The sequence below is a fragment of the Protopterus annectens genome, chromosome 2.part1, assembly GCF_019279795.1.
Source record: "Protopterus annectens isolate FY-2018-M chromosome 2.part1, PAN1.0, whole genome shotgun sequence".
Taxonomy (NCBI): domain Eukaryota; kingdom Metazoa; phylum Chordata; order Ceratodontiformes; family Protopteridae; genus Protopterus; species Protopterus annectens.
The window spans coordinates 1,183,494,472-1,183,518,628 of record NC_056729.1 but is presented as its reverse complement, the minus strand read 5'-3'; the positions used below and the strand labels follow the sequence as shown (position 1 = coordinate 1,183,518,628).

The 24,157-nt window shown below is 46.2% G+C and overlaps 1 protein-coding gene across 6 annotated transcripts in view; it reads left to right on the top strand.

Annotated features, from left to right (window-relative positions):
* HMBOX1 (homeobox containing 1) overlaps positions 1 to 24,157 on the top strand; it is a 1,854,813-nt gene that overhangs the window by 1,730,038 nt on the left and 100,618 nt on the right. The gene's annotated exons all lie outside the window — the stretch shown is intronic.

Here is a 24,157-nt window from a genome sequence, read left to right as displayed (position 1 = left end):
TCCAGGATTGAATGATGTAGTTCCTCTTAAGCCCACCCTTTGTAAAAGGCGGGTCTTTTATTGATTTTGATTGGATAGAGATTGTTTTAAAAGCAATTTTATGTCGTGTTGTATTTTATCTGAGGAAGGGTAACAACCCGAAAGCGCTCATCCTGTTTGTATCGTTTGGTTCTTTGGAAATAAAAAATTTTATATAGCAAGCAGTATCCAGCAACGTTATTTCGTTTATCTTTGGATCATTTTATACGTTTGCTGGGTTTTGGCAGAGCAACGGCCCTTTTGTCTTGGACTTTACATTTGTTTTTTGGGGTCTCTTTGTTGCGATGCATGCCGGAGAAATTGATATGATGAGAGTGGAAGACAACCATGGAGTTAACAACCATTCTACAGGAGGTTGGTGTGCGAATCATTTTATTTCTTCCACAAATCCGTTGCTTAACTTAGGCTTTGCTGTGAGACAAGGGAAACAAGGAGGTACATCTACACCCATGGCTATGGACAGGTCGTTTGATGACAATATGAGAGACTTTAGTTACAAAGTGTCTAGACTACAGCGTCTGCAATGGCAGACTTTCCACCTTGAAGCTTGCTTAGACTATGGTATTGTGCCCCGGGGGATGCGCGTGCTGTGCATGCCATCCCAAGGGGATAGGTATCCCGAGCTGCTGGCCAGATGGCAGTCAATAAACATAAATACCAGTTATTCTTACATGGACTTGCTTAACGAGTTTTTTGCTAAAGAAATCGAAATACTCAGGAAGGATGTCCTGGTGTTGCAACAAAAACTAGAGAATGACTATATAGAAGATTGGTGTAAGAAGAAACTAAAAGAGTTGTATACCACATTTAATGACAATGATGCAAAGTTGCGCTCACAGAAAATGGGGAAACTCCGTAGGGACTACGAGGACTTCTCCAAAGGGAACATTTTTGTTTGGAACAAACAGAAAACTTTTACTACGGCCGACGTGGTTAAGGGCACCAATAGAAATACATCATACCACGAGACAAGGGCAGGACAGTTTGAACGACGTACTACGGCAGGAGCAGTTATGGCGCCCGTATTGACTACTTTGGGAGATGACTCCGTTACTTCACAAGCGCAACGGGTTCTTGACGTTGAACCTGTCAATGGTACTGTCACTGACCCCGCCACGATTTTGGCGTCGAAAGATGGAGATGAGAATATAGGGGATACGCTTGGTCGGGTCAATACTACTGTTGCTTCTGGTTCCACAGGAGGTACGATAGCAGTTTCTGATATCAAGGCAGGTGGTTCAGGTACTACCGCTGTTCATGATGAGGGTTTACGCTCTGGGGCACGACCGAAGACAAGATCAACACAGAATCATTTTTTGGACTTACTACCGGTGCAGGTGAAGAAGAAGGGCCCCTGGAAACGCTCGTTGAGCGACGACAGGGAGTTTTTGAAAAAGAGACGGACTCTAGATTGACTTTTAGTGAGTGTGATAACATTGTTTTTAATTTATCTTCACGTCATTTAACTCAAATTGAATTAACTGTACTGAATAAAGGTTTAACATTCGTTCCCAGCAGAATGTGCACTTATCAAGAGGTGTTATTAGACATCATGCAGTACTGTCGAAATTTAATGTTAGGTAAACTCTTTGGCAATGTTGATAACACACAAGCTACATTGAGTAAACCTAGTGGGTTTGTACCGGCCCTAACACCGGCTTTACAATTGTTCATTAACCAATGTGATTGTGATTTGCTACACTATTTTCAGCAGAGCGACAGGGAAAAATTTTATAATCTAACCAGTGAACAAAGATCAGCTCTGACTAGGTTATGTGGATATACTGATGTTACGATTAAAATGGCCGATAAGGGAGGTTCAGTCGTTGTTATGGATTCCGACTGGTACATCAACAGATTGAATACACTCTTATCGGATACGGGGACGTACCACCACATTAACCCCATTGATGTAAGGAGAATTATAGATAGAGTTCATAGCAAATTGCAATGTTTGGGACAACGTTTATTGCTTACACCTCAACAACTAGAGTTCTTACACATTGATAAACCTACAACACCGGTATTTAAAGCGTTGCCTAAGGTGCATAAGAGCCTAGTTGACCCACCCCTTAGACCGATAGTATCGGGCAGGGGGTGGGTCACTGAAAACATTTCGATCTGGTTGGAGGTGACTCTTAAACCATATGTAGCCTCTATGAAACACATCTTGAAAGATACAGGACACTTTCTTACTTTGGTAGGAGGTATCAAACAAGAGGATTTATTGGGGAATTATTTAATGGTCACTTTGGACGTGAACAATTTGTTCACTGTGATTAATAATGAATACGGTGTACGGGCTATAAGGACACTTCTTACTACATTAGGGCTTACACATGATAAAATAGAGTTGATTGTTGAGCTATTAACCCTGGTTTTGGAGAACAATATTTTCCTAGGGATAGATAGCATATATAGGCAGGCACAGGGGATAGCCATGGGCACCCCCTGTGCCAATACCTATGCTAATCTTGTACTTTCCCATTGGGAAAGGATGTATGTGTTTAGTGATCATGCCTGGAAAGAACATCTTTTTATGTATCTGCGTTTTGTAGATGACATTTTTGTTTTGTGGAAGGGCACGGAGGAAGAACTAAATATGTTTATAGACTATCTACACACCACCACTACCTTTTTCAGGTTTAGTGTAATGACTTCGAAAGAGGCCATAGATTTTTTAGATGTATGCCTGGAACAAAATAGGGATGGTTTCTGTTCTAAATTGTTCAGGAAAGAGTGTTGGAGGAACACTTTATTATCATTCGACAGCATGCATCCGAGACACACCTTTCCCAATGTGGTGCAAGGTCAGATAGGAAGGATTTCAAGACTGAGTAGGGACAATCAACAGTTTGAGAAGGAGATAGGTCACCTAGGTGAATGCTTGGTCAGTAGGGGCTATAGTGAGGAAATGGTAGGGAAAATCATAAATAAGAACAAATCATATAGATGCACGAAGTATAGGCCCTGGTTAGATGTAACAGGCAATACCATCACCAAAAAAGGGGCTGAAGCCACTAGGTCCACCCGTCGTAAGGTGGCACTCACATATGGCAGTGATACAAGAGGGGTATGTGACATCATACGAAAAAATTGGAACATCATAATAAGTGATGAATGCCTAAGGGGCATGGTTGGGTCTCATCCTGAATTTGTTTACAAGAGGAACAAAAATTTAAAAGACTTGTTGTGTAAAGAAAAGAAGGTATTGGGTAGTGGGAGTAGTATGGGCAAAGCAGGGACTACAGCTTGTGGATCCTGCAAAGCCTGCAGTCTCATTAAGAAAGGAGTAGAGTTTCGACATCCTAATAACAACAGGACATACTTGTTTAAGGGCAGGGCTAATTGTAGGACCACTGATGTGGTCTATATTGCAGAGTGTTGTTCGTGCGTGAGTTACTATGTGGGGAAGACCAACCAGATGTTGAAGGTTAGGATTCTCCAGCATATGTCTAATATCAAGAATAAGGACGAACGTAATGCACTATATAGGCATGTGAAAGAAAATCCCTCACATAGATTCATGTTTAGGGTCATTGTCAACCTGAGTCTCACCAGCAGGGGGGGGTGACATTAAATTAAACACAGAACTGGCTGAATCCAAGTGGATCCTGGAATTGACAGCACATAGGGCTCCAGGATTGAATGATGTAGTTCCTCTTAAGCCCACCCTTTGTAAAAGGCGGGTCTTTTATTGATTTTGATTGGATAGAGATTGTTTTAAAAGCAATTTTATGTCGTGTTGTATTTTATCTGAGGAAGGGTAACAACCCGAAAGCGCTCATCCTGTTTTGCATTGTTTGGTTCTTTGGAATAAAAAATTTTTATATAGCAAGCAGTATCCAGCAACGTTATTACAATACTTGACTGAGATGCTTGACAAAGGCCTATCTTTCTCATCAATTAAAATCCATGCCTCTGCCATTTCGGCTCATTACAATACAGAGCCACCAATCTTTTCTCATCCTTTACTAAAGCAATATCTTAGAGGAGACAAAAATTTAAGGCCTCCTAGAAGATCGCCAATACCTGCATGGGACCTCAATTATGTGTTGGAAAAGCTCACCCTGCCTCCATTTGAACCAGCTGCTACTGCTGATATAAAGTTCTTATCTAAACAGCTCTGCTACTAGCAATTACTTCAGCAAGAAGAGTCTCAGAGCTACAGGCCCTCATGGGTGTGGAGCCTTTTATCATATTTTACTCAGACAGGGTGTCTCCGAGGACAAATCCAACATGTATGCCTAAGGTGGTTTCCTGTGTGACTCTTAACCAAACTATTCATCTGCCAACCTCTTATCCAAATCCTCAGAACAAGGGGGAGAGAATTCTGCATTCCTTGGACGTACACAGACAGCTAAGATTCTACTTGAGCAGGACTAAAGCTCTAAGAAAAACTGAGCCATTACTAGTGACATATGCTGCAGGATCAGAAGGAAAGGCTATTTCAAAGCAGACTGTATCAAAGTGGATAAGCCATTGCATTTGTTTCTGCTACTTACAGCATGGTAAACCTGTGTCCAAGGGCATTAGATCTCATTCTACCAGAGCTGCAGCTACTTCAGCAGCCTTTCTCAGATGAGTACCAACCAAAGACATTCTAGAGGCTGCTACTTGGAGTTCTTTTCACACCTTTACAAGGCATTATCATTTGCCTCTCTACACTAAGTCCAGGGCAGGCTTTGCCACTGCAGTTCTGCAGGGCCTTATAGCAGCACCTAATGCTGTTTAGCTGCAGCCTCCCAACCATAGCTTTGGGATTCTACCCAAATGTGATGACTGCAACAGTGAAACACGAAGAACATAGTACAGTTGTGTACACTTACCATAAATGTAGATGTTCAAGTGTATTCACTGTTGCAGTCCAGGTTACCCGCCCACCATCCCCCTTTCATTCTGGAGTTTATCTTTCCTTCTTGATCGTCTACAACCTATGTGGTGTATTTGCTTGTAGATGAAGGTAAAGTTTATATTGATGCATGTATATATATTTTTGCTACCTTTTTGGGGAAAGAAAAACTAAAGAAAATGGCATCGGCTGCTTGTTTTATACCCCTTATGACCTGACGTCATGGAAGAGGAGACAGCAACCGACGCAGGACCCAAGACTTTGGAATTCATGCCGACTGAGGGCAACCTGCCAGCAGATTACCCAAATGTAATGACTGCAACAGTGAATACACTCGAACATCTACATTTATGGTAAGTGTACACAACTGTACTTTCTCTTAGCGTTGCAAGCGTTCCACACATCCCTTCCTTCTGGGACTATTGCAGTACAATCAGACAACATGTCAGTCATCTGGTACATCAACAAAAAAAGCAGAACCAGGTCTTACCCCTTATGTCGGGAAGCCATGAGAATATGGCATTGGGACAATGGCTTCCAGCCGCTTTCTCATAGCGACGCACATTCCCGGGAGCTCCAATCTCATTGCAGGCAATCTGAGCAGAAACATTTTGATGCCTCACGAGTGGTCCTTTAACTCTATTACAGCGGCTCTAATCTTCCATCGCTGGGGCAGGCCTTGTTGTGACCTGTTTGTTTCACCCCTAAATAACAAATGCAGAAGCTACTTTGTCCTGATCTCCCCTCAGGTGGAGTCACCGAGGGATGCTCTGATGCACGATTGGTCCCCGGGTCTACTGTACTCCTTTCCTCCGTTTCCCCTCATCCCAACATTTCTACAGAAAGCTCAAAGGTTGAGAAGCAAAATGATCCTCATTGCCCCTTTTTGGCCCCGTCAAGTCTGGTTCCCATTCCTATGGCCTCAAGTGATCCACAGCCCATTGATTCTGGATCAATCTCAAGGACTGCTGACTCACCTTTAGGGACTGATTCACCCCAATCCCACAGCCTCAAGCTCACAGCTTGGTTTCTCCACTTCTGATGATTGCCAGGCTACCTGATATTTCATCCCCTGTTCACAAGATCTTCCTGGCTTTGCACAAACCATCCACCAGAAAAATTTATTTCAGTAAGTGGACTAGGTTCTCTATATGGGCCAAAGAACAAAACATGTATCCCTTCTCTATGCCTACTCAGAAGATCCTAGAATATCTCACTACCCTGTTACATGTTGGAGTTTCAGCATCGACGATTACAGTACATTTAACAGCTATTGCAAATTTTCACAATGGAATTGACAATTTATCAGTTATGTCACACCGACTGTGCAAAACCTTCATGAAAGGAATATTACATATTAAACCTCCTGTCAAGCCCCCTACAGAACCATGGGACTTGATGTTGGTGCTTCAGTCATTAACAAGTCCTCCTTTTGAGCATTCTGATTCATGCAATATAAAAATTTTTGTCTTGGAAAACCCTAGTAGCCCTTACCTCAGCAAGAAGAATTTCTGAGTTGCAGGCCTTGAGTGTCAAGAGGACTGTATATGATTTTCTACAAGGATAGAGTTTCTCTCTGTACTAATCCCTCCTGTTTGCTCAATGCCATTTCTGTTTTTTCCATCAACCAATCTGTTGACCTACCCGTTTTCTTTCCCCATCATTCAAATAAAGGGGAGTATCTTCTACATACCCTTGATGTTCATAGGCAACTTACTTTTTACTTGGATAGAACAAAATCTCTTAGGATAACAGATCAATTGTTTGTAGCATTTGCAGGACCCAGGATGGGTGAGCCTGTTTCCAAAATGACCTTAGCCCAGAAACGCCATTACTTTCATCTACCAACAAAACAAAATGTCATTGCTTTCCAAAGTAAAGGCTCACTCAACTAGATCGATAGCAACCTCAGTGGCCTTTCATTCCAGAGCCTCTATGGACGATATCTGCGCAGCAGCCACGTGGGCAAGTACACATACCTTTATCACTCATTACAAATTGGATTTGGCCTCCAGGGGAAGAGCATCTTTTGGTTCTGTGGTGCTCAGGAATATCTTTCCGTAGGGCCACCCAGGATTAAAAGTAGCTGGAGACGCGGTCCTGTCAGTAAGGAATGAATGAAGATTTACAACATCGATAAAGAAGTTATGTCTTACCTTAACGTTCCATCTGTGTTGTAGATCTTTCATTCATTACTTCCCGCCCTCCTTCCCTCTGCCCGGACTCCTGGTAGACTTTAGGTTTACCTTATTGGTTAGGGTATCTGCGCAGATAGAGCCTCCTACTATCATTATTAATCTCTTTATAGGTTCATAGGTTCGTAGGTTGGTACTAGGCTGTCGGCCCTAGGGCATATACAAGCCTAGCCGTAACAATTCCTTGGCTATTTCTTCCCACAATATTTACTTCCCTGGACCCCTGTCTAGCAGGGCGACTGATGTGATCCCCGGGGTGAATTTCCTATCTCCCATCCAGTCGTTAAGGTTCCTTTTGAAGAGGGCCAAAGAGGCGCTCTGCTTGACATGTATGGGCAGTCTATTCCAGAGTCTGGGGAGTCTCTGGGTCAAGAACCTATCCCTCCAGCATGTTTTTTTCATTGTGATGACAAGGATTAGATCCCTGGAGCATGTGGCCCTGAGCGATTGGGATTTCTTTAAGTGTAGCATGTCCAGCAGATCTGTGTTTGATATGACCTTGTATGTTAAGCAGAGTACACGATATGTGACAGAGTATAGCTGGAGTTTTTTTAGATGGTCAGCATAGGGCATCTGCTTTAGGCCTGTGATTCTTTTACTGAGGTATTTCTGTGGCCTTTCCAGATGTTCTTTGTGTTTCACTGTTGCAGTCATCAAATTTGGGTTATCCCTGCCAGGGTAGCCCTCGGCCGGCCAGAATACCAGAGATGTTCATCGTGCATACAGCTGCAGTCATAACAGATGGGTTTTCCTGCTGTCAGGCGGGTCCTCGGTCGGCCGAATTCCAAAGTCTAGGTCCGGCGTCGGATGTCGCTTCTTCCCTGACGTCAGTGCGACAGGGGTATAAAAGAACCAGCCGACGCCATTTTCTTCACTCTTTCTTGCCGCTCGGTGCCCGAAGCAGAAGCAGTTCGCAAGTGCCGGTCGGCCAGCTCCTGAGATTACGAATATTTTTCAACCGAAGACTTCTTGAAAGCTAAGTACCGCGTTGAAACTTTTCCTGCCTCAGACCGATGTCAGACAAAGTTAATAATTGCATTTCATGTGGGAAGCAAATACCGCATAAGGATTTCCATTCCCTCTGCATTCCTTGCTTAGGCCCAGACCACGTCTCGGCCTGTCGTTTTTGTGCTACATTCAACAGACGCACTATCAAGCGTCGGGCGGAGTGCGCCCAACACTATTTTGGCAAAAAGTTTAATTACATTATGTCGTCAGATACTCCAACTCCAGTTTTGAGTAAAAGATGCAAAGATAAGGACCGACATATGAGGTCCGCGACTTCTACCGACACCACGCTAAAGCCGACTACAGGTGCTCCGGTTCTCAGCGAGGCACCTACGCAGCCCCTGACTACCGATGACACTTCATTAGCGGTGTCTTCTGTGCCCGAGGTCGCAGGCTCTTCAGCCCACACCCCGACTACAGATACCGAAGCCACTCTTGGCGGGGAAACTCAGAGTTTAGACAGGCCTGCCACCTCTCAAGGTGTCTTCAGGCCTTCTTCTTTTTCCATTAAGGCTTTCACTAAATCTAAAGCAGCCATGCATACTAAAGACAAGCTCCACAGGGCCCCTCTCAAGGCCCCATGCCTAAAAAGCAGATGCTCAAAATGGCTGAGGATTTGATTACTCTTATCAGGGTTCTCAACCCCCTGACAAAAGGCCCAGAGTGGAGGAAGAATACCCTTCCTCGGACCAGGCCTCCATTACTTCAGAACATTCTGAGGACCAGGAACATTCATACTCCCCTTTTGAAGATTCTGATGCAGAGGAGTCCATTCCCTCTGTCTCCCCTGAGGATTACTCTTTGGGAAACCTTGCATACCTTAAGGGAACACTTCCACTGGGAAGGCCAAGAGTACTCAGACTCCAAGAAAAGGCTCAGGGATTTCCTCTTGCTCCCTCTGCACAGGCCTCTGGCTATACCTCCTGTCTTAGACATACTAGATGATGTGTATTCAGAGGCCAGCCTTAACCCAGACTCTTTACCTCCAGCTCCAGTCAAGCCTGACATGTATTACCGGGTTCCTGATTCACACCAATTCCTATACAAAAGCCATGCGGCTGACCCAGAAACTATTTCACAGGGTCCCAAGGGAATTAAGGCCTCCACTGCCAAAAATCCATTACCTTCAGAGAGAGATTCCAGAGCTTTAGAAAGGTGGGGGAAAAAGGTATACACCTCGACCACCTTAACCATGAGGGCATTAAACTGTCAGTTCCATATGTTAAAGTATCAATAGTTTTTGTTATCTCAGTTGAAAAGCAAAATGTCACAACCTGAACAACCAGACTTGAAGGAGTTGCAGGATTTGTTGCATAGTGCAGAGCAAGTGGGTAAACATACCTTGCAATGTGGTTTTGATGCTTTAGAGGCCTCATGTACAGCTGCTGTTACAGGATCAGTCATACGTAGACATGCTTGGCTCAAAGAGCAGACCTTACCAGATCATGTCAAAGCAAAATTACTAGATGCACCTCTTCAAAAAGATGTATTGTTTGGTGTTAAAGCTGAGGAGGTATTAAAGAAAATGGAGGAAAAGGCAAAATTAATGCAAACAGTGAAAGATTTCCTACAGGTACAACCTCCACATTTCAGTAGAAATTGGCCTTCAAAAAATTGGTCCTTTCCAGCCACGGACAGACCTCAAAGAGGTAGATACAGGCGCCCGAGGGGTAGAGGGCAATCTCAAGGATCATTTAGAGGCAGACAATAGCAAACACCTACACCAAGAGGGGGTGAGGATAGTTCACAGCCATTCAGAAAGCAGAACCAATGACTTTCCCCTTTGCATGCCAAGCAAGGCTCATATGGCAGCACCTTTAGGTGGAAAACTGGCATTATTTTTGAAAAATTGGCATATTGTCACAAAAGACAAATGGATCCTGGACATTATAGACAGAGGCTACAGATTCCACTTTCACACCCTTCCAAAAATGAGAGGCATGCCAAACCTGCCACACAATCAAAGGGCAGAGGCACAAAAACAAATTTCAGATCTCATGGACATGAAAGCTATTCAAGAGGTACCTGCACAAGAACAGGGTCAAGGTTTTTATTCCAGACTATTCCTGGTACCAAGGAAGGGCAAAGATTGGAGACCTATTTTGGACCTATCCATCCTAAACACATATTTACTCGTACCAAAATTCAAAATGCTCACATTACAGCAGCTTCTTCCCATGCTGGGCAAGGAGTCTTGGCTGGTAACATTGGACCTCAAGGAGGCATACCTGCATGTCCCAATCAGACAAGATTGCAGAAGATACCTCAGATTTCTTGCAGGTTCAACCCATTATCAATTCTCTGCATTGCCCTTTGGCTTATCTACTGCACCCAGAGTGTTCACGAAATGCCTGGCATCAGTAATTGCCTTCTGCAGGCTTCAAGGGATACAAATATACCCATATTTGGATGACTGCCTGATCCAAGCGGACAGCAAACACATACTTCTGAAACACCTGGCGTTTGTAATAATGTTGTTGAATTCTCTGGGATACACAGTCAACAAAAAGAAATCAAGACTAATACCCTCTCAAACAATAATTTTCCTGGGTGCCAGCTTGAATACAAACACCCAGATGGCCTACCTCACGCCAAAGAAACAAGGGCAACTAACTCAATACTTCAGAAAACTGGCAACCTTCACCAGGCTGACTGCAAGGAAAATCCTGCAGGCTCTGGGATTCATGGCATCTTGCATCCTGCTAATCCCATGTGCAAAGCTGCATATGAGGAAACTTCAATGGTACCTAAAAAACTTATGGTCTCAACACAGCCACAGTTTGGAAACAATTATACCACTGATTCCATGTCTTCAAAAGGAATTTCTGTGGTGGGCTCAGGCATGCCAAAGAAACATAGGTCTCCCATTCTGCAAGCCTCAAGCAAATCAAATCATCACAACAGACGCCTCGGACTACGTCTGGGGGGCGCACATGACAGATCGGTGCATTCAGGGCAAATGGTCACAAAAAGAAAAGCACCTACACATCAATCAAAAGGAAATGCTAGCAGTAATAAATGCTATTATGGCTTTCAAAGACCTACTGCATCCAGGCCAGCTATTGATAAGGACAGACAACACCACAGTGATGTGGTACATAAACAAACAGGGAGGAACCCATTCATATCCCCTATGCAGGCTAGCCATGTCTCTTTGGAACATGGCTCTGGAACTACAAATCCAACTTCAAGCACAGTTCCTGCCAGGCAAGGAAAACACGCTGGCAGACAACCTGAGCAGAAATATGACAAATCCACACGAATGGAAGTTGCATCCTCAAGTTTTTACAAAGATAATTCAAGCATGGGGAAGGCCAGACATAGATCTCTTTGCCAACCACAGAAATTACCAATTGACAAAATTTTGCTCAAGGACCTTTCATCCACAGGCCTGGAAAGTGGACGCACTCTCTTTCAGTTGGACAACAATGACAGTTTATGCCTTTCCACCTCTTCCTCTGCTGCCCAAAGTTCTATTAAAAGCCAGAGCAGACAGACCAAAGATGATTCTCATTGCTCCAGACTGGCCAAGACAACACAGGTACCCACTCCTGAGGAGCCTGACGCATTCCCCACCATGGATCCTGCCTCTAATGCCTCTTCTACTGACTCAGCACAACTTCAAAACTCTTCACAGTCAGCTGAAAACACTCAATCTAGCCGCATGGAGGATTCCTTAAATTCACAACAGACCCTACTCTCCAAGGAGGTGCAGGATGTCATTTTGGAGGCCAGAAGGCCTACTACTAGAAAAGCCTACTCCGCAAAATGGAACCGGTTTTGTGCCTGGAGTCAGGAAAAAGGGTCAGAATCCTGGAATACTGAATTTACCTCAAATATTACAGTACCTAGCTGAGATGCTAAGCAGTGGACTTTCATTTTCCTCCATCAAAATCCATGCCTTAGCCATTTCTGCAGAATACAACACTGATCCTCCTTTATTCTCTCACCCTCTCTTAAGACAGTTCCTCAGAGGGGCTAAGAATATAAAAACCCCAAGCAAGCAACCAGTACCTGCTTGGTACCTCAATTTCATTCTAGAAAAACTGACCCTGCCTCCTTTTGAGCCAGCTGCTTCAACAGATCTGCAATATTTGTCATGGAAAACAGCCTTCCTTCTGGCTATCACCTCAGCACGCAGGGTTTCGGAACTACAAGCCCTCATGGCTGAGCAGCCTTTCATCATTTTCCATCAGGACAGAGTTTCCTTACGAACCAATCCTTCCTTTATGCCTAAGGTAGTATCCAGGGTAGCCTTGAATCAGGCTATCCACTTACCTACCTTTTACCCTAATCCACAAAACAAAGGGGAGAGACTACTAGATTCCTTGGACATTCACAGACAGCTCCGTTATTATTTGGACAGAAAAAAGCCTTTCAGAAAATCAGAGCAACTCTTTGTGTCCTATGCTACAGGTGCTTAAGGGAAGCCTATTTCCAAACAGACAATCTCAAAATGGATAGCCCACTGCATACGCTTTTGTTACTCTTTTCATGGTAAACCTGTACCTACAGGCATCAGATCTCACTCCACAAGGGCCACAGCTACCTCTGCAGCTTTCCTCAGGGGGTTCCTACCAAAGATATTTTGGAAGCAGCCACTTGGAGTTCTGTACATACTTTCTCCAGGCACTATCATCTACCATTATACTCCAAATCTAGAGCGGGCTTTGCCACTGCAGTCTTACAGGGCATCCTGGCTCCTCCTAGTTCCACTTAGTGCCTACCACCCCTTTTTAGCTTTGGGATTCTACCCATCTGTTATGACTGCAGCTGTATGCACGATGAACATAGTACAGTTTTGTACCTACCATAAATGTAGATGTTCGAGTGCTAATACAGCTGCAGTCCAGGTTTCCCTCCCTCCTTCCCCTCTTGGGACAGGCCTAATGGCTAACACCTCCTCATACAACCTCATTGGGGTATTCTTTTATGGTGTATTTGCTTGCAACTACTGTTTTTTGATTATATTGCATTGCATTATTACATAAATTTATGTTTTGCCTTCCTTCTGGGGGCACCTGACATCTGGGGCAAGAAAAACTGAAGAAAATGGCGTCGGCTGGTTCTTTTATACCCCTGTCGCACTGACGTCAGGGAAGAAGCGACGACATCCGACGCCGGACCTAGACTTTGGAATTCGGCCGACCGAGGACCCGCCTGACGGCAGGAAAACCCATCTGTTATGACTGCAGCTGTATTAGCACTCGAACATCTACATTTATGGTAGGTACAAAACTGTACTGCTTTGTATTTCTGCGTCAGTTGCTGTTGCTTCAGGACTGATGTCAGGTCGTCAGTAGTATAAAGTAAGGCAGCCGACGCCATTGCATCAGTCTTTCTTGCCAAGGAGCCTGAAGCAGAAGTAGTTTGCATGAGTGCTGGTCGGCCGCTACATGAGTTTCGTCTTCCGAATTGAAGCTGAAGTCTTCTAAAGCTAAGTATCCCATTGGGGATCCTTTTTTCTTGCACTAACCGATGTCAGAAAAAGTTAATAATTGTCTCGCCTGTGGAAAGCAAATACCACACCGAGATTTTCATTCTTACTGTGTCACTTGCTTAGGCCCAGACTACCACGTCCCTCGCTGTTGCTTTTGTGCTTTGTTTAACGCCAAAACTATATGTCGTCGGGCCCTTATTGTAGTTAGATATTTTCGCTTACATTCCTCAAATTCCGATATGGCTTCGGTAAGCCATCTGACAGCAGATCTTTCGAAAAACATAAGGATAAAGAGACAGCAGACCGCACAGGTCTAAACCTACCAATGACACTTTATTTTATTTATTTATTTGTTTATTTATTTACATTTGTTGACCGGGAGTGTCCGACTGGACATAGGTCCATTTTCAGCAGAGGCCTGGGGAGAAAAGCTCCACCGTTAAAATAAACAGACAGTAGTTACACTGGATTACATAGCGATTAACAATATAACATAGCAATTACTTACAACATATTTACAGATGAAGAACATAGTATATCAGTAGACAACTAGAATCTTTATCTGTGAAGTACATAACAGACATTAACAAATGTTACAATAAGAAGTTCCTGCTGTATAATAAGTACTAGGCTTATGAGCATCTGAGCTTGCTATAATTAAGGTAGTTAGTGGAGTGGAAAGAAAAGTAGTGGTTGGATGGGGTGGGTGATTGTAGAGTGGGAGTTGCAAGGGCATAGCCAGCATGTTTTTAGGTGCGCTTTTAGTAAAGTTTTGAAGTGGGTGCATGATGTGGAGGTAATTGTGAGTGGGAGGGAGTTCCATAATTTGGCTATGGTGCAAGAGAATAGTGCTTCACCAGCAGACTTATTGGCTTTAGTGATCTGCAAGTGATTTTTGTTGCTGGATCTTAGTGGTCTGGTGGTGCGATAGGGTTGGAGTAGATTCTGGAGGGATGGGACATTTAGTGGATGGTTTACTAGTTTGTGGACGAGTGAGAGTTGATACTATTGAAGGAGGTGAGGGAGTTCAAGCCAGCCCAGTTCAGCAAGTGAGAGACAGTGGTGACTACGGTAGGATGCCCCTGTGTCGAATGTGGCGATTTTGTTGTAGCAGGTCTCTAGCTTGTTTAGATCGCAGTGCCTTAGGTTGGTATATATTGGAGAGGCATAAAGTAGGGGGGAGATAAGGTGGGAATTTGCTATTGAAATCTTTGCTGCTTTGGTGAGAAGTTGCTTATTTCTGTATAACGCTCCTAGTTTTTTGTGGACTTTTTTATGGTCATGGATATGTGAATGTCAAAATGTGATAGTGTTCAATCTCGCCGTTTGTTCTTACACATGGGTTCGGAGCCGATCCTCGGCTCGTGCCCTCTTGCAAGCTCTGCATCGAAGAAGCTCGAGACAATCTAATACCCACAATCCCTCTGCCTTTACCTCAGATCTAGTTTGCGCTGCTGCGTTCAATCGCTGGGAGCTAGCTCGGCGTCTAAAGCTAAGATATAACTTTTTGTTATATTTTATTGGATTTTCTAATTCTGTTTGATATTTCAGTGATATACTGTGTGATTGTGTTGTTGACTGGTTAAATTCTCGGTACCGTTAAGCTGTTTTATCGGTTAGAATTTTTCGGGCCTACAACCCTTCTTAAATTTAATAGGATTTGACTTTTATACGGATTTGACAATTTTTCTCGGATTTGACTGCATTACTGGACTTGTCTTTTACTTCTATAATGTCTGATAAGGTAAAGTCAGGTTTTAAGCGTTGTCAGTGTGGCCAGAAAATGTCAGTGACTGACAACCATAGTTCCTCGTCTACTGCCTTGGCCTCTCCACTTGCAAGAGGACTGTTCCATCTGTCACTCTTTTAGTGGGAGGGTCATGACAGATAGGCGGAAACTAATGGACAGAGGTTTATTGAAACCTTCTTTTCAGGAGGCTCTGGATGCTTCTGACCAGGCATCAAAATCCTCTAAGGAATCGAAGGCGGAGCCCAAGTCATCGGCTCCGAGCTCTTCAGCAAAGGTTAGATCACCGGTTCCACAGACTTGGGGCCGAGTGTTCAACTGGTATCGGTTCCTGAGCCTCGAGTCTTGGAACCGTGATGGAGCTCCCTCCTTCGACCTTATTGAGATCTGCTCCGTCTTGGTTCCTTCGACCCGTTCTTCTTCCAAACTCTCTGATATCGATGTGGATCGTGGTGCAGAAGTTATTGGAGCATTCGCCCTGTCCAAACTTATTTCGGTTTCCACCCAGTTGGTGTCGAAACTTGAAGGCCTCGGTGTCTCCATCCATTCCTCCTCCGAGACCGGTTCAGTCTTTGGAGCCGGAAGAGGCTGATCTACTGATTGTGGAGCCCTCGGGTCCAGAACCGCCCTTTTCTCAGTCTGTTCCTCTCACCTCGACTCCGGACCGATACCGAGTCTCGGGCCGACGGTCTGTCCTTGGTTCGGGGCCGAGAGTCGAACCGGCTTGTTCCGACTCTCCCCTCGGGCCTCGGCGGATCGATTCGGCTCCGTCCTCGGGTCGATGCCTTCGTGCCTGTGTCGGGATTCTTCCCATTTCCTCGAACCGGAGATTCTTCGATCGGGACCGGGCTCGACCTGATGAGGAAGGTGTTGTCTACCCAGACAACCACATCAGTGGAAGCAACCTCTCCTCCCCATAAAGGGCCGTTATCCTCCTCTGCACCCACGGCCACATCCAAGCGTCGGGCACCAGTGTCTCAGCCACCCCTGGAGGGTGCCCCCTCTTCCTCCGAGGCTTCTTCGGATGCTCCCCACGAAGAAGTCCCTAGGAAAAGATTGTGTAAGAGGAGACACTTGGATTCTCCACAAGAATCCTTGACATCTGATACTGACTTAGATGAGTCAGAAGGGTCCCCTAAGTCACCTTCAGAAGATGTCTCTTTTTCAGACATATTGGAGATCCTGAAACAGAGAGGTGACTGGCAGTCCCTTCCCCCTTCTGAGGATGAGTCAGTTTTGCTGAAGGCATTTGGTGCTCGCCCTTCTTCCTCCTGGGTCACTCCGCCCATCGACAAACTAATGGAACTAATTGCTCGAAGGGCGTGGGAGGCTCCTGACACAGTGGAACCAGTCCCAAGGAAACCCAATAAATACATCACAGCACCTCAGGACAAGTCCTACTTAACACAAGGAGTTCCGGTGGACGCTATGGTGGTGGCAGCGGCCACGAAAAAGGAGATGTCGGAGTCTTCTTCATCTGTCCATCCTCCTAATAAAGATTCTAGGACGATGGATAGATACGGGAAGCGCATTTTTAGTTCAGCAGCTTTTTCCATGCGATCCCTGAACTATTTGACCCATTTACCGCTACAGAGGGATCTAGTCAAAGAGTTGGGAGATACCCTCCAGGGTGCTACAGATGCAGCTGTCTCAGAGAAAGTGACAGCAACAATACCCTTACATCTATTGTTAACTCGTCCATGAGGCTGATTTCCTCGCGGCGAAGGTTCGAGTAGGGCAACTTCAGCGATTGCTCTTGAGACAATCCTGGATGCTTATGTTCCTTCGAAGCCTTCAAGTCTTCCTTTACTAACGCCCCATTTGACGGTGCCACTCTCTTTGGCCCCAAAGTAAAGGAGACCCTTACCCGGTGTGAACAGGGGGGAAAGACTCTGTCTGCTGTCGGAGTCCGTTTTTCCACCCCAACCAGACCGTACCCCAAAGGGCAACGTGGTGGAAAAATGTGATGTTAAGTTGTCAATCTCGCCTTCATTCTTGCTTGATGGGTTCGGAGCCGATCCTCGGCTCCGACTCGGCACTTGCTTTAGCTCGAGAACTCCTTTTACCAGCTCGAGGCAGCCCCATATCCCATGATGCAAGGCAGTAAGTACCCAGATCTCGTTTGCCGCCTCGCTTGGGAGGTCTTCTCTTTACCAGCTCCTGGTAAGTAGTTCACATTTGTGATATTTCAAGCCCCTTTTAGTTTAAAACTAATTTTTTGATAGTTTAAATCTATTTCTACCCTTTTCTGACAGAAATCCCTGTCTCTTTTAATTTTTGTTAGTCAATTTTCCTATCCCATCCCCCTGTTAGGGTGTGTGTGTTGTGTTTTATAAAATACCTCTTGGTATTTTGTTTAATTTAATTTTGACTGGTGTGTCTGTGTGTGTGTGTTTCGCACCATGTCAAAGGAGAGGGTTTCAGGTTTTAAGAAGTGTGACTCGTGCTGTCAGAAGATGTCTCTGACAGGCGGTCACACTTCTTGCCTGTATTTTGGGCCCTCTTCACCTGCAGGACTCCTGTGCTATTTGTCACTCCTTCAGCCAGAGAGTCCTGCAGGAGAGACGGAACAAGTTGATTCTCAGGGGTCTTCTTAAGCCGGAGGGCTCTCCGGCTAAGTCGGCTCCACAAAAATCAACTAAAACTGCCAAGGCCCAGGCTTCTGTTTCTAAGCCTGCGGCCTCGGCTCCAACTCGTTGAGTCGAGATCGGCTCGGCTGGAGCCGATTCTGGATCCACAAAACTTCGGCGCCGATGGCTATCGGTGCCGAATCTGTTTTGACCACGATGTCGGCTCCGATCGGCTCCGACACCCATGTGGCACAGGCATCGTGTCGGCTCGATCGCTCCGACACCGTTACTTTGGTAGCTGTATCGGCTCCGGCTGGAGCCGATACATCGAGACGTTCTGTCGGCTCCGAGAAGTCGGTGCCGACAGGATCTGTAGTATCGGCTCCGATGGCCCAATTCAGGAAGAGGGCGAGGTCTCCTTCCTTGGAGCCGATACTTCGGCTCGACCGCCTCTTCTATCGGAACGGAGCCATCGGAGCCGATCTTCAAGGTCATCCAGGTTGTCAGATCATGACCTAGAGAGTGGTCAGTAGATTACTCAAGGCACAGGTACTGGCCGGAATGCTACACAGTCCGTCTCAGCAGGCGTCTGTTGGGCCACACCCCGTTACAGTACCGCCTTCAACTCTCCCCCAGAGCGTGGAGTTGGAGTCTCCGGGCATGGTTACTGCTACGGCTGGAGGACGGATACCCCTTCTGTTCCTTCAGCCCCTACTCTTATCTCCTCTTCCTTAGAGGGATTCGTGGTCGGGCTTCCATGGTCTCCTCCGAGGGGTGAGTGGCATCGGACCCTTGTCCGAGCCCGCTCTTCCCTTGGAGCCTCGGCCTTGGTGAGCTCGGCTCCGACATCTGCCTCGGAGACTTCCCTTCGGTGGCCCCTGGAGTTCCTAGCTCTTGGAGCGGGTTCTCTCGGACCTGCCTGGGAGGGAGCATTCGAGGTGATGAAGAGTGTACTGGCCACTGGTATCAGTCAGCAGTCTCTTCCGTAGCTCCTCCCTCTATTGTACCTGTTGACATCTCTGCCACTTCTCTTGCTACAGGACCCAGAGATCCTCCGCCTCAGGTTTCCCATTGGGAATTTCCCTCTTCCAAGGATTCTCCTGATGTTTCGGGAGATCCTCCTAGGAAGAGGACTTGTAAGAGGAAGCATGTAGACTCCCGAGTCTGTCACGCCGGATACTGACTTTGATGAGTCAGAGGGATCCCCTAGATCCCCTCTGAGGATGTCTCCTTTTCAGACATCCTAGAACTCTAAAACAGAGGGAAACTGGCCCACCAACAATCCCTCTGAGGATGAGTCAGTATACCTAGAGGCGTTTGGATCTCGGCCCTCCACCTCCTGGGTGTCTCCGCCTTTCGACCCCCTTATGCAGGTTATTGCACGAAGGCGTGGACAGCTCCTGACTCTGTAGAGCCAGTCCCTAGGAGGCCTTCTAAATTTATCACTGCCCCTAGTGACAAACAATTCCTTACCAAGGGTGTCCCCGCTGATGCCATGGTGGTGGCTGCGGCCACCAAAAGAACTTGCAGATCCTTCCGTGCCCGTCCATCCTCCTAATAAGGACTCTAGGACCATGGATAGGTATGCAAGCGGATGTTTTCCTCAGCGACCTTTGCTCGTTCGCTGAATTATCTTTGTCACTTCACCAGACTCCAGAGAGATATCCTGAAGGAGCTGGGAGAAGTAGTTCAGGATCCTACAGCTGCAGGGGCTCAAGAAAAGATTGCTTCGCAGCTAGGAACCCTCAATTCCATTGCTAACTCCTCCATGCGGCTAATATCTTATGCTGCGGATGGAGTAGTAGAACATGAGGCACAGGTGTGGCTCTTAGGCGCCAAGCCTGGATGCGGCTATGTGATTTTATGGATCCCTTTAAGGCGTCCTTCACAAATTCTCCCTTTGATGGGTCAGCTTTGTTTGGCCCTCAGGTGAAGGAGACCTTGACCAGGTGTGAGCAGGACGGCAATACTCTTTCTGCTGTTGGAGTCCGTTTTTCCACCCTTCTAGGCCTTATCCCAAAGGACAGAAGGGTGGGAAGATGTGGTTCCGTAAATCCCAAGGAGTCACGCGGATTCACGTGGTCAGTTTACCCCTAGAGGCAGAGGGGTAACAACAACAGGCGCGCTCTAGAGGCAGAGGGTCCAAGAACCAGGGAAACAGGGAGCCTCTCTCTGATAAGCCCTTTCAGCATCCCTGAGGTGTTGCCCGGCTGTCCCTCCTTGGAGGCAGTCGGGAAGATTATCACTGTACCCAGAAGCCTGGCATTCCCTCACTCAAGACAGATGGGTACAGTCGATCATATCCAAGGGTTACATAATTCCTTTCGAGGAAAGTCCCTTCCCCTCAAGTTCCCTTCCAGATGTACCACCCGGTCCAAGGGACATTGCAGAGTTAGAAATCAAAACTACTGCAAAAAGAGCCATTCAGCCAGTTACAATAGACCATTCAGAGCCGGAATCTACTCAAGGTTCTTTTTGGTCCCCAAAAGACGGGAGACTGGAGACCAATATTGGATCTCAGCAGACTCAACAAGTCTGTCAGGAAGACAAGATTCGAATGGTCACTCTTCAGTCAATTCTGCCCTTCTTACAGAAGGACAACTGGATGTGCTCAATAGATCTTCAGGATGCGTACTATCACATCAAAATTCACAGACGCTCCAGGAGATTTCTCCGCTTCGGCTGGGGTCCAGTCATTTCAGTTCAGAGCCCTGCCCTTTGGTCTCATTACAGCCCCAGAGTGTTCACCAAATGCATGGCAGTGGTCACGGCTCACCTGAGACGTCAAGGATTCCAGGTGTTTCCGTATCTCGACGACTGGCTCCTGTCAGCCACCACCAGGCATCAGCTTATACAAGCCAGGGATTACACAATAGACCTTTGTTCTCATTTGGGCATCTCAGTCAACTTCGAAAAGTCATCCTTATCGCCCTGCCAGTCTATTACCTTCATAGGCGCAAACTTAAACACTGTTCGGATGTCAGCTACCCTTACAGAACAAAGAGTTTCAGACATTCAGACTCATGTCAGGATCATTCTGGCCAGCAAGAAAGTACAGGCCAGAATGGTTCTAAAGGTATTAGGTCTCATGGCTGCGGCCATTACTCTTCTCCCCCTGGCTCGATTCTACATGCCTCCTTCAGTGGATGCTGTTCACACAGTGGTCATACCAGCAACTCCCAATGCGTCACCAGATTCTGGTGACACAAACATGCAAAGAACATCTTGCTTGGTGGATCACATCGTCTCAGGTTCACCAAGGCAGGTGCTTTGTACCTCCGTCCCCGATAGCCACTGTCACCACGGATGCCTCCTGATCGGGTGGGGGTCATTATCAGGGCAGGATGGTTCATGGGGCGTGGCAACTCGTTAGTACCATCTGCACATAAATGTCCTGGAGATGAGAGCAGTGCTTTTAACGTTGCAAGCCCTCAACGACTTTCTTCCCGTTGGGACAATTGCAGTCCACACAGACAACATGTCTGTAGTTTGGTATATCAACAAACAGGGCGGAACCAAGTCCTACCCTTGTGTCGAGCGCTCAGACTATGGCAATGGGCGATCTCCTCTCATCGGTTTCTGGTAGCAACGCATATCCCTGGGAAAACCAACATTATAGCGGACAGATTGAGCAGAGCTATTCTCATGCCTCACGAGTGGTCTCTCAAGCAATCCATAGCGGAAGAGATTTTTCTGGAATGGGGTCGTCCATGTTGCGATCTTTTGCTACTCCCCAAAACAGCAAATGTCCAGACTTCTTCAGCCTCTTCCTCTATCAGGCCATCCCCCCAGAGACGCTCTGACCCAGGATTGGCCCCAGGGACTTCTTTATGCCTTCCCTCCTTTTCCTCTGATCCCTCAGGTGATCCAGAAAGCTACCGCTTTGAGAGCCAAATTGATTCTCATTGCCCCTTACTGGCCTCGACAAGTTTGGTTCCCGTTCCTCCATCATCACCTTTTGGTGCAGCCGTGGCATCTGGACCCAGTGCCAGATCTACTGATTCACCAATCTGGTCAGCTGCACCGGTCAATCCCTTCTCTCAACCTCACAGCATGGTTGCTCCACTTCCTTCCTTAGCCAGGCTTCCTTTGATCTCTAACCCAGTTAGAGATATCATAGTAGCTTCACTAAAATCCTCTACCAGGAGGATTTACACAAGCAAATGGAAACGTTTCTCTTATTGGGCTAAGGCCCAAAATATTGATCCTTTTACTGCCCCTGTTCAGGCAGTTCTGGACTTCTTAGCAGAGATTTTTCATGCAGGCTCCTCTTCTTCCACAGTCAGAGTTCAGCTGGCTGCTATTTCTAATTTTCATGTCGGGATAGCAGATCATAATATTATGTCCCATAGGCTCTGCAGGGCCTTCTTGAAAGGAATTTTCCTACTAAAGCCTCCAATCAGGAATCCTCCTCCTCAGTGGGATCTAAATTTAGTGCTGACATCCTTGATTCTTCCCCTTGAGCCAGCTGTTTCTTGTTCCCTAAAATATCTTTCTTGGAAAACGTTATTCCTAGTGGCTATTACATCTGCCAGGAGGGTGTCTGAACTTCATGCTCTTTCGGTTCGACCCCTATTTGATTTTTCACAAAGACAGAGTATCTTTGAGAACTAATCCATCCTTTTTACCTAAGGTCGCTTCAAAACAATCTGAATCAATCCATTGATCTCCTGTATTTTTCCTAACTATTCAGATAGAGCTGAACAAAAGCTACATTATCTTGGCGTCCACCGTCAGCTTAGATATTATTTAGACAGAACAAAAAATTTAGAAAATCTGATCAACTTTTTGTTTCCTATGCAGATAATAAAAAGGCCTTCCTGTTTCTAAAGTGACTTTGTCCAGATGGCTTTCTTGGTCATCACTGAAATTTATACGATCAGGGAAAACAGCTGTGCTCAAAACCTAAAGCACATTCAACTAGGAGTTTAGCTACTTCTACAGCCTTTCAAGCTAGACTGCCTTTGGACACTATTTGTGCAGCGGCCACTTGGGCCACTCCTCACACTTTGTTTCCCATTACAAATTGGACTTGGCCTCCAGGGACAGGGACAGTTTTGCTCTACAGTCCTCAAGAGTTTGTTCCATTGAGCCACCCAGGATAGAGGTGCTAGGGCGCGGTCCCATCAAGCAAGAATGAAGGCGAGATTGACAACTTAACATTAAGAAGTTATGTACCTACCATAACGTTCCATGTTAGTTGTCTTCTCTCGCCTTCTTTCTTGCGACCCTCCCTCCTTCCCCCTGGCCTGGACAGACCTTGTATAAGAAACTATTATGCTAAAGACCATTCAGACCTGGTCCTTTTTCCATCTGTAAGTTTCTTCTTCCTTTGGGAAGTATTTTATGCTTGGTGTTATTGCCCTTTGTCAACAAACGAGATCTGGGTACTTACTGCCTTGCATCATGGGATATGGGGCTGCCTTGAGCTGGTAAAAGGAGTTCTCGAGCTAAAGCAAGTGCCGAGTCTCCAAACCCATCAAGCAAGAAAGAAGGCGAGAGAAGACAACTAACATGGAACGTTATGGTAGGTACATAACTTCTTAGTTTCGAAAACCCCAAGGATCTTTCCCAGGCACACAGGGAGATGCCCCCTCTAGAGGCAGAGGAGGGGGTAGAGGTGGAAGACGCCGCCCTGGCGGCAGAGGGGGTCCGCAACATCAAGGTGACAGGGAGACACTCCCTGGTAAACCTTTCCAGCACTCCTGAGAGGAGGCCCGACTGTCCTGCTCTGGAGGCAGTCGGTCGCTAGCTTTATACCCTCAGGCCTGGCAAAATATAACTACAGACAAGTGGGTAAAAAGCGTGGTTACCAGAGGTTACAACATACCCTTTCTATCTCATCCCATCCCAATGAAAAGACTCCCAGATGTACCCCATCTGCGAGCCAGCAGCTATAGAAATTTCAAAGCTGCTAGAAAAAAGAGTCATCCAACCAGTCCCAGCGGACCAGCAAGGATTCGGGACTTACTCAAGGTTCTTTTTAGTTCCAAAGAAAACAGGGGACTGGAGGCCCATTCTGGACCTAAGCTACCTCAATACCTTCGTCAGGAAAGAAAAGTTCCGAATGGTCACGCTTCAATCGATCCTTCCACTTTTACAGAAGGATGACTGGATGTGCTCAATAGATCTAGAAGATGCATACTACCACATCAAAATGGCCAGGGCATCCAGAGATCATTTGCTTCGGCTGGGGCCAGTCACTTTCAATTTTGAGCCCTGCCCTTTGGTCTGACCTCAGCCCCCAGGGTCTTCACCAAATGCATGGCAGTGGTAGCGTCTCACTTGAGACGCCAAGGATTCCAG